Genomic DNA, 10691 nt, shown 5'->3' with positions numbered 1-10691 from the left:
TGCGCCACTGCATCCAGCAGTTTGTAATTTTTTTTTTTTTTAAAGACAGAATCTCATGCAGCTTAGGCTGGCCTCAAACTTGATATGTAGCCAAGGATGATTTTGACTTCCTGATTCTACTTCCTTGTGCTGTGCTTACAGCTTGGGCCACTATAACCAGTGACAATGGCAATGCCGTCTCACCCAGTAGCCCAGGATGGCTTTTAATTCACAATTCTCCTTTCCTAACCTCTCCAATATTGGGATTATAGACATACACCAATATGCTTAACCACATTACACTTCAAATTGAATTTACAATGTTTTTGTTTTTAGAGATAGTTCTGTTTGTAGCCCTGGGTGTTGGAACTCACTCTGTAGCTCACATTAGCCCTGAATTCACAGAGATCCACCTGCCCCTGCCTGCGAAGCACAGGAATTAAAGGTGTGACCTGCCACCCACCACCAACCAGTCTAATCTGCATCTTTAACATTGTCTCCATCATTTCCTTTTAGATCAGTGGTTCTCAGCCTTCTTAATGCTGCCACCCCTTAGGTTTCTCATTTTGTGGTGATCCCCAATCATAAAATTATTTTCATTGTCGCTTTGGAACTGTAATTTTACTACTGTTGGGAATTGTTATGTAAATATCTGATGTGCAGGATATCTGATATGCTACCCCTATGAAAGGGTCCTTCAACCCCCAAAGGAGTTGCAACCCACAGGTTGAGAACCATTATTCTAAATAATTAGCCAAGTGCTGATTTGACAGGTGTGATTTCCTAAACAGGGGGCTGGGAAAAGATCCCTTGTGGTACCCTGGAAGGTTTAACAGGTGTAAGTAACCTTGAGGGCATAGATAAGAGTAAAATCTAGCAACTTAAATATGAAGTGATGAGGGCTTTTTTCTTTGTATTTATTTTTTGTTGGTTTGGGATTTTTTTTTTTTTGGTTTTCTCTTTTTCCAGTGTTATGGACTGAGCTGAGGGTCTCATTCATGTTAAGCACATGCTGTACCACTGAGCTTCACACTCAACTACAGAAAATAATGAGTTTTCAGTATTGAATATTTTGTTTCTCATACTTTAATCTTAAGCTTGTATATTAAAAATATTTAATGAAGCTGGGCACAGTGGTGCACACCTCTAATCCCAGTACTCTGGGAGGCAGAGACAGGCAGATCGCCTTGAGTTCTAGGCCAGCCAGTCTTGTTTACAAAGCGAGTCCAGGACAGCCAAGTCTACACAGAGAAACCCTGTCTCAGAAAAAAAAAATTAATGTTCCTAGTATTTTTAATTTTTGAAAATAGCGATTTCTAAAGTATTGACTATCTTTTTTTTTTAAATAGTGTGTTGTGGACTGGTCTGATGCTAATTATTGGACCCCAAGACCTGATTTCTGCCCAGATAACAGGACATTCTCAGGTACTTCCTGTACTTGTGTAAAACTTGCTTAAGAAATTAATCCTGTTTGACCAATACAAAGCTGACGCACCTAGGCAGGGCGAAAGGGGTAGGCGTGGCTGAGGACAGGAGGCTCTTGGGAAGGAGAGAGTGAGCGATCTGAAGACGGAGAGGAAGGAAGCAGAGAGCCTCCGTAGGTGGTCATGGAAAGAAACACATTGCTGGCATGGGTAGAGGAAGTGGCCCCAATGGAGAATACGCAAGTATTTGTGGAACTATGGATGGGAGGTAGCCTGGGATGGGGCTGGGAAGTAAAGGTGGTTTAGAGGGTTAATAGCTGCCTTCTCCTAGGTGATTTTAGGTTATTCTAAATTCAGGTGTTTGTGTCTTTAATTGATTGTGATAGTGGGTTAGCTCTACCACTGTAATAATTTTAAGGCCAATAATAAACGTTATTAGACCTTGCTATTAAATTAATGGCAACAATAGTGAGACCGTGGCTGACCTAGTACTCACAGAGAGTTCCCTGCCTCTTTGTCCTGTAAATTGAGGTTAAAAACTTGCATCACCATGCCTGAAAAAGCAACAGTTCTCTCTGCCGATCTGTATAAGCCTGTCACAGTACAAGGCCCAGCAGATCGATCTTGGTTCTCTCCAGCATACTACCTCAGTAACTTTCCTGAGGGCCTTCCTCCTCTACCAAGCTCAGTAGAGCTCTGAAGACAGCTACTTCATCTAATCCCAGCCCAGTCTCTCCTTTGTATTATGGCCCCATCCCTGGAACTCAGCTTGCATCCTGTTACTTGCTCTTAATACCTCTTGGTTCAAAGGCATTGACTACGGAGTTAAGTCCAAATTCATTGGGATTCTTGAGAGCCCTCCTCACAGGGGTCCTAAGCTACAGTTTTCAGTTGAAGGAGCTCCCAACTTATAACTCATTGCTCGTTACCACCTCTCCTTTCTTTCTATTTTTAAAATAAAGATGATTATTTTAATGCGTTTTTTATGTGCGTGTATGTAAGTCTGTGTGAATATATGTTCACAATGTATGTGTAGTAGCCTGTGGGGACCAGAATAAGGAATCATAGCCTCAGAGAATGTTGTTACAGGTGGTTTTGAATTGCTGTGTGGGTGCCATTGAGTCACTTCTCAAGCCTCCACACAACCTCTTTATTGATTTCTTTTTTTTTTTCTTTTCTCTCTCTCTCTTGTTTAGTTTTCAAGACAGGGTTTCTGTGTGTGTAGCCCTGGCTGTCCTGGAATTTGCTTTGTAGATCACACTGGCCTTGAACTCACAGAGATCCGCCTGCCTCTGCCTCCCAAGTGCTGGGATCAAAGGCATGTGCCACCATGCCAGTGACATCTCTTGAATGGTTCCCAAACGACTAAAATTCAGCCTATCATAAACAGAATTCATGCTTTTCCTCCTCTATCCTACTTCCTGTAGTCTTTGGCTTTTTCTTCTTTTATTTAGTTCACCGCCCCTTTTCTTACATTATCTTTTCTTTATTTACTTTTATATTTTTGAGACAGAGTCTCACCATGTAGCCCTGGCTGGCCTTGAACTTGATATATAGAAGTTACACAGTGCTGCACAGGCCTCTGCCTCCTGAGTGTTAGGATTGAAAGTGTGCACCACTGCGCCTAACACCCTCCATTTCTTTTTCTTTGTCGGGCTCTCACTACGTAGCTCAGGATGACTTTGAACTTGTGGTCTTCCTGCTTCTCCACCCTCCAGGTTCTGAGATCATCATACGTGGCTCTTATTTTTTCTTTAGGCTTCAAAGTTCACCCTGTTCCCATCTTTCTTCAGATTCTTTGGACATATTTTTTTTTTCACTCTATTCTCCTGTTTGCCCGCTTCCCCTAACTTTATTTCTAGCTGACACTCAAGCATTCTTCAGATTTCAACTGAGATGCTGCTTACTCTGGCAAATCTCTGAAGATTAGGGGCCCATGCTCACTGTTTCCTGTCCTTCCATCATGGACTTTTGCCCCACAATGACACTTCTCTATTTAGCTGGATATAGGTAGTACAAGCTAGTAATCCTAGCACTTGAGAGATGAACGCAGGAAGATCATGAGTTCAAGGCCAACCTTGACAACTTAAAGAGTTCAAGGCCAGCCTAGGCTACATAAGACTTTGTTTCAAAATATTTAACCAAAGCAACTCCTCATCCTCTCCGCAAAAGAGTCTGTCTCCCATGAGTGATTATGAGGTCCATAAGACCAATGTTGTCCACAGCTCTATCCCAAGCATTTGCTCATTCACTGGCACATTGAATCTGAGCAGAGGAGTTTGTGAGTGAATGAATGAGAGGTACATCCTGCATTTCCTGTAGAAGTCGTCTCTTCCATCTGTCTGTTTTCCTCACCATGCTGCCTAGTACTTTCTGGCTGCTGAAAATAAAAACAGAAATCCATAGGTTTGTTTTTTGTTTTGTTTTGTTTTTTTGCTTGCTTGCTTAAGGGGACAAAGTCTGAAAATGTCACCTTCCGAAATTGGAACTAATAGAATCAGGACTGAAAAGATGAGCTCAGCCATCTGCAAAATAATCCACTTTAAGGGTTGTTTGTAAATATGACACCACTGAGACAAGGGTGCTTTTTACCTCTCTGTGGCAAACACCATGTTGCTGCAGGCTGGGAACCTGCCAGATAAAAAGAAAGTGATAATGTCAATCAATTGTAACCAGATTGCAAGGAATCTTCCTGGACAAACAGGACAGCCGGTGTCTGTATGGGGGCTTGAAGAGAAGGGAGCCAAAGGACACATTTTCTGTTTTGTTATCAGTAAGTACTGCATGCATTCCTTTGCAGCTTAGGAAGCACTGGTGTGCTTTACCTCAGAATCTCCAAGAAGACCCCTACACGAAATCCATTTTGCAGATTAAAAAATGTCTACTCCCTCAGTAAGAGTGAGAGGGTTATCAGCTCAAGGACAGGAATACCTCTGGGGTTGGGGTAGAGTGTTTGCTTGGTGTGCATCAAGTCCTGAGTTTGATCCACAGCACCACATAACCTCGGGTATGGCGGTGTACTCCTATGATCCTAGGACTTGGGAGAAGCAGGAGGATCAGTCTTCAGTTTTATCCTCAGCTACGTGAGAAGTCTGAGGCCAGCCTCGGCTACTTGCAATCCTGTCTCACACACAGAAAATCATATATAATATCTGGGCAGGTACAGGAAGTTCTCAGACTGGCCAGGTAGTTAACGCATGCACCTTTGTTCAATCTTACTTTGTCTTACTTTTGGCTTCAAAGAAGCCTGCCTTGGAGCCTAGGACATTTTGACTGGAGGTGGACAGAGGGAGACCACTGCTTTCTACCAGGTGCATCTCCTGTTCATCAGCTAACACTTACAGGACTATAGGCTCAGCAGAGTGCTTAGAATTTAAATATGGTGGTTCTTAAGGGTTCTTAGCTGGTGCAATGGCACAAATCTGTAGCCTCAGCTACTCTGGAAGCTGACACAGGAGGAGCCCTTGAATCTAAGAGGTTGAGATTAGTCTAGCTAAAACAACAATGTCCCATTTAAAGAAAATAAAGCAAGATAGCCAACTCCTTTTCAAATTGATGACTATAATTCCAAAAGCCCAACAAGTAAATGATTACAATGTGATATGGGAGATGCTCTATGAAGAAAAGCTTGTGCATGAGACCACCAGCTGGCCATCCTCACCGGTCTAGGGTAGCATCTTAGCAAAACAAAAAGTGGGTGGTGCAAAAAGGTGTTTCAGGGAGAGAGCAGAAAATGAGAAGTTCTGGGGAAAGAGTCTCTGACAAGTAAATGAAAGGGAAGGGAGTGGGTTGGGAGAAGTGAGACTAGCAGGAAATAATTGGCAGCATATTATTAAGGTACTGAATTGCTGAAGTGTGTTAATTGCATTTTGTGTTCCTATGCCTCAAGTCAGCCCTGAGGGTGAGGTAAGAAGGACCCATGAGTTTGGCATCAGCCTTAGGAGCATAGCCAAATATTGTTTCTAAATGAAAAAAAAAATGTTTCCAGGAAATGGAGAGTGTAGATCAATGATAGAGTGAGTATATGTCTAGCATTTTCTAGGCCTGGGGTTTAATCTCCAGCCCTGAAAAATTATAAAACAAATTAAAAAAAAAAAAAAGCTAAATGCTGCCTGGACGCTGGTAGTCTCATTGTAGAGGCCACATGCTTGACTGCTTTGGTATACAGTTATCGTTCATTAGCCATGAAGAGATTGCTTCCAGAACCTCTGGTGTACCAAAGTTGGAGGCTACTCAAGAACCTTATAGAAAAGTGTATGTGAAAAAGCAGTCCAGAAAAGGCACTGTGGATGGAACTCAAGGGGCTCATACACGGTAGCTCCCTGGGCTCACCCACTTACACTTCTAGCCCTTTAGCGATTACTCAAGGTCCAGGGGAAGGTATGAGGGGGTTGTGGAGAACTACTGTACCATTTTCTTTCTTCCTTTCGCTCCCACTCCTGCCACACCTCCTACTGAGGATTGAATCCAGGACCCAGTGCATGCTAAGCACACATTCTGTCATTGAGCGTCCATCAACTTTGGTATGCTGGGCATCCCAGAACCAATATCCCCATGGATGACGAAGGATGACCATAAAGCATAGCAGCTTACAGCCTCTATAATGAGACTGGCTGTGTCGCAAGCCTCCATCAGCATTCACTAGCTGGAACTCTGAGCAAGTCAGTTCATCCTGCTGATGCTCAGCTTTCCCATCTGCAAAAGGGGGTTAACAGCTGCGCTGACTGCATAGGCTTTGCTGTGAGGAGAAAACCAAGTAGAGCATTCCCCTGGCAAGCAGTGCATTATATCGAGTGTTGTTAGCTGATCCTATCCAAACAGAATGTGTTTGACCCATTAGTGGCTTCCAAATCTATTCTCCATTCCGATTGTTCAATAAAAACATGTGGTATTTGTAAAGCGGAGAAAATAACCCAAATACTTTGGGACACAATATGCTCACTGCTCTTTGAAAGATTCCATCAAAGTAGTTACTCATCAGAAGAAAACTTGGTTACACTTTCTTCCCCTTTCTTCATTTTGGTCAATTTTTACATCGAGCCCCATCATGATAGTTGTGTTCTGACAGTGGGCAGGGAGTGGAAGGGCAAGGTAAAAGGCCCATTTTGTTGTTGTTGTTTAGTTGGGTTTTAGAAAATATTTGCAGCCAGGTGGTGGTGGTGGTGCACACCTTTAATCCCAGCACTCAAGAAACAGAGGCAAGAGGATCTCTGTGTTCAAACCCAGTCTGGTCTACAGAGGGAATTTCAGGGCAGCAAAGGCTACTCAGAGAAACCCTGTCTTGAAAAGCAAGTAAAAAACTATTTGTTATTCATATGCATGTGTCCATGTTGTGTGTGCCACATGGACATGCCACAACACATTTGAGGAGGTCAGAAGACAACTTTGTGGAGTCAGTTCTCTCCCTCCCCTTTATGTGAGTTCTGGGGCTCAAACTCAGGTCACCATGCTTACTTAATTCAGTATGTATCTATGCCTGTGAAGTGAAGCGTTCTTGCTGTCCCAGTTTGGTTTCTGAGACACTCTCACTATATAGACCAGACTGGCCTCAAACTTGCAGTAAATTTCCTGTCTCTGGCTCTGACATGTTGAGATTACAAGTATGCATGCCACACCCAGCAGGGTCCCTAAACTCTAGCCTCAGGTAATACCACAGGAGCTTGGTATTGAGCCTGTGAAGGAGGAATCATTTACATTCTGCTTTGCAGACATAGGAAATAAGGCCTACAGATGTTAAGGGATACAAGTTTGAGTTTATATAACAAATAGGGATGAGTCAGGATTAAAAAAAAAATCCAAGCAGTCTGATGTCAGACATCCCAGAAGTGAGGGGTTGGTGTTTGCAGTTCTAGGGGACAGTCATGTGTACTCAGTGGGGCACCCAATGGTACTCATGCTTTTGTGCAGTGAGTAGGGGCTGCTTGTGAGAAGCTTAACACAAAGATCGTTCCTAGAGCCTCTGCCTTGGGGGCTGTATGTTTGTAATTGGCATGTGTGTGGCTAGTGGGGTGAGATCCACATGTCTGGAGCCACGCCAGGTTGTTATGATTCTATTCAGTGAAAATCTCGCCTGCCGCTTCTCAGCATGATAATCTTGCATGCCATCCTTACAACCAGCTTCATCCCAACTCAGAGGGCTTCCATGGTCTTCCTGTCCAGGTCCAGTCCAAAGCAGGGCTTGGGAGGCAGCACTAACTTGTCCTCCCAATTCTCAACCATAGCAGTTGGACCCCTTGCATGCACTACTTTAGGTGTGTTGGGCTCATTTTACACAGGTAGTTTGCCACATGGTAGAATGTAGCTCAGTCTAAATGGGTTCTTTGAAGTTGGGAGCTAGTCGGAGAAGAGCCTAGCTCTATAGACCAGGTCTTTGTAAATTTATTTTGAGTCACATGAGCCATGACTCTGGGAGCTTGGGGGTGGGAGGAAAAACCACCGCCACAGAGGAGCTAAAGAATATGAAAGGAGGTGTCTTGGCTGAGGCACTGTGGTATGAAATGGACAAATGAAGTTCAAAAGGACTCAGAGAACTCAGTCCCTGTTGTTATCTGTGTGTCCTTGGCCAAGTTGCCCTAAACCTCTTCATCCATAGCAACTCGGGTATACTGTGTGAATGAAAAGTTCCCAAAAGAAGCTGCATCTGGCTGTGCATGAAAACTCCGTAAGTGGAGCTGTGTCTGCACAGACTGATTGATAAGAATAACAGTGCTGTGGAGAAGTTGGAATGTTGCAGGACCATAAGGCTAATACCTTATCTTGGGCTAAATTATGGTGCCTTTCTGCAACAGCCATTCTTTGTCCAACCCCCACTGGAACTAACGTCTGGTGCCAATAAAAACCTCAGAATCTATTGACTTAGCAGATGAGTAGCTTCTACTAATCCAAAAATTAAGAATGTCATCAGACATTTTGAGCCTATAGAAAGGCTTTCCCTGTTTCCATGTCTCTGCCTCCCTGATGTACCCACCAGTGTATTTTATTTTATTTTTGTCTTTGTTTATCCTCCTCCAACCCTGAGACGTTTCTCTGTGTAGCCCTGGCTGTCCTAGAGCTTCCTTTGTAGACTAGAGTGGCCTCAAACTCAGAGATTCCCCCTGCCTCTGCCTCCTGAGTGTGTGCCCCACCAAGCCCATTCTCCCGCCAATGATTTTTTTTAAAGATTTCTTTATTTATGTATATGAACACTCTATATTCATGTACTTGTACATGACAGAAGAGAACATCAGACAGAAGAGGGCATCAGATATCATTATGGATGGTTGTGAGCCAGCATGTGGTTGCTGCAAGTTGAACTCGGGACTTCTGGGCAAGCAGCCAGTGGTCTGAACTGCTGAACCATCTCTCCAGCAACCACCAATGTATTTTCAGCTTGCCTTGATTTGTGACTTTCTCTGTTCTCTAAAACTTTAAAAACTCTGCTGCTCCACATTGGAACATGGAATTTGGGGTAGCCTAAACCTGTTCTGGTACCATGATCACTCAAAATGGCTTCAAAATAAATTCTTATTCCCGTAAGATGAGAGCTGTGGGTTTTTGCGTAGACAGTTGTGAAGATTTTGTTGTTGATTGAGACATCTATGTTGCCCAGGCTGGCCTCAAAGGATCTCCCCACCTAGCCTCTGAATACTGAAACTCAGGTGTGGACTACTATTTTAGTTTTTGAAGATAAAATGAAATGACTGTGTAAAAATCCTAGTTCCACAGCTGCTGGCACAAACTAGGTGTTCCTAAGCACTTGCTGTCTGCTTGCTTTCTCTTGCTCTTTCTTTCTTTTTTTCTTTCTTTCTTTTTCTCTCTATCTCTCCTTCCTTCCTTCCTTCCTTCCTTCCTTCCTTCCTTCCTTCCTTCCTCTTTCTTTCTTTCTTTTTTTTTTTCTGAGACAGGGTTTTTCTGGGTAACCTTAGCTGTACTGAAATTCATTCTGTAAACCAGGGTGGGTTCAAACTCACAGAGATCCTTCTGTCTCTGCCTCCCGGGTGCTGAGATTAAAGGCATGTGCTACCAACTCCTGGCCCCTAAATCATTTTCTATCACAGTTTGTATTTAACAACCCCCAAATTCTGCTTAAGCCTAAAAACAAATCTTTTTAATTCCTAAATAACTTAAACTTTCTTGTAAGACTATAACTATCTAGTCTTCAACCCCATCAAAGACTTGATAAGGAAACAATATTACCTTAGTATATAGGAAGTACAGGGAAGTAGCTTTAAATACTAAGAACTGACAGACAGCTGGCTCCCAGGACAGTCCCCAAAATTTCTCTATAACATTGGAACATCAATCTTTGGCCTGATGGCCCATTGTATCTGACAAACATATTTTGTGAAGCAGGAATTATGAAGGACTTTCTTACCTTGTCCTTGCAAAGCTTAGAAGTTGATTTTGCCTATATCTAAGTTTTCCCCGTTTCAGACAGAATATATAATGCAAAGAGAGTAGGGGTATCCCTTTACCCAGTGGCAACTTACCGCTTTTGGAGCAAACACCTGAAGAAAAATTTTTGATGCTCATCATCTTCTTTCGAGTTGAATGGGGGTCCTGCCAGAAGCTGACATGTCTCATTACCAGAAAAGCTTTAAAATAATAAAACATCTTTAAACGCCATTTTCTGTAGGTCTATGAGGTTTTTGAAGACCATGTATCTGTCTATAGCACATTTGAACAGGCAAACATTGCTTGTTTCTAGTTATTCACTATCTGTTTAACCTTAGGATGTATATTTTGTGGTACACTAGACAAGTATCTGACATGACTACGAGTTTGATTGATGCAACTATCAATTTGCAATACTTAATGATCCTAACCAGCTATTAAAAAGAACTGGAAGTAAACCTTGTATTTGTAAATGAATTGTATAGGTTCCAATACCTTATACAAGAGTTGAAACATATATACATATATGTATCAAAAATTGTTATGGGTTCAGGAATAGCCACACACTGACTGACCACTCAGACACCAGACTCAGACTGATGGAGGTTTATTGAACGCTGAACAAAACTGACTGGTCAGGGTCATAATCTGGACTTGGCAGCCAGACTATGATGCCAGTCCACTTCTAAGGCAGACTTTTTATATGAAGAACTGTGACCAGGTAACAAGCAGGTACCCAGGTGTAGGAAGTGAGGGGGGCAGCATTACATCATTTTGACCAGCTAAACATAACTGATTTTGTTCCAAGGGTATTGGTTGTTATCTACGTAGTTAGACAAAGCACTTTAAGCACATTGGTTGGAATTTAGGGTAGGGGAGCTTTTGGGGGCTTTCCAGGTTTCTGAGACTAAAGAA

The sequence above is a fragment of the Psammomys obesus genome, unplaced genomic scaffold (assembly GCF_907164565.1).
Source record: "Psammomys obesus unplaced genomic scaffold, mPsaObe1.curated_primary_1811, whole genome shotgun sequence".
NCBI classification, from domain to species: Eukaryota; Metazoa; Chordata; class Mammalia; order Rodentia; family Muridae; genus Psammomys; species Psammomys obesus.
Note: the sequence above shows the minus strand (reverse complement) of the source record.